This window comes from Colobus angolensis, unplaced genomic scaffold (assembly GCF_000951035.1).
Source record: "Colobus angolensis palliatus isolate OR3802 unplaced genomic scaffold, Cang.pa_1.0 Scaffold131, whole genome shotgun sequence".
In the NCBI taxonomy this organism is placed as follows: domain Eukaryota; kingdom Metazoa; phylum Chordata; class Mammalia; order Primates; family Cercopithecidae; genus Colobus; species Colobus angolensis.
In genome coordinates this window covers 185,627-186,584 of record NW_012114364.1, presented here as the reverse complement: position 1 = coordinate 186,584, position 958 = coordinate 185,627, and the positions used below count along the sequence as shown (strand labels likewise).

General features: G+C 37.3%; 1 pseudogene; it reads right to left on the bottom strand.

Moving 5' to 3' along the window:
* Positions 1 to 628: 628 nt before the first annotated feature.
* LOC105506108 lies at positions 629 to 958 on the bottom strand (annotated as a pseudogene).

Here is a 958-nt window from a genome sequence, read left to right as displayed (position 1 = left end):
TGTAGTCACAAACCTATTTACAAACAAAAAAGAGCCAAAAGATTTATGTCCAGTTTTTATTGCATCCTACTCATTTTCAAAAAATTTGTAAAGTGTAAAGACTTTACATTTCCTAAAATTCTACTCATTTTAGTTGATTGACAAGGACTGATCCAAATTCTTACAAAAATTTTATTCGATTTTGCTTTTTTTCAACCAGTATGTTTTGCGGTGGTTTGGTGTGCCGATGAAGGGGAACAACCTCCAGACTCTCACTGCCTAGGTTCAAATCTCACTTCTTTTAGTATCTATAAGACAATCTGCTTAATGTTACTCTAGCTTTAATTTCCTTATTTGTCCAGTGTGGATCAATATTAAGTTATTGTGAAGTTTGAAGGAGATAATACATGTAGAGTGCTTATCACGGTCCCTAGCATGTAGAAAGTATTCAATATATGTAAGTCATTTCTTCTGTGTGCCAGGCACTGAGCTAGACATTTTAACATACTCTGTCTCATTATTTTGATTTTTTTTTTTGAGACAGGGTCTCTCTCTGTTGCTCAGGCTGGAGTGCAGTGGTATGATTTTTTTGTTTTGGAAGGCAGTTTTATAATTTTGTTTGATATATTTGATGATCAGCAGTTAGTTCTCATCCACATTGACTGTAGATTTTTGAAAGCTTATTTGGTGAATCTTCATTCTCATTACGTTTTCTGGACAACTGCATAGGGATGCCGTATGGGACATTCCTTAATCCTTGGGTCAAGACAGCTTTGTTAGGCCTGGTATCAGTGTGCACATCTGCAGTTCCCATGTCCTTGATGGCAAATTTCCAGATCTTGTTGAGTGCCCAAGGGGCACACTTCTTGAAGCCAGCTCTATGAATGCACTTGTGAATGTTGATGGTATATTCTCTGGTCACCAGCTCATTGATGGCAGAACTGTAATTCTTCTCACCACCCTTCTTTGCAGGACACAT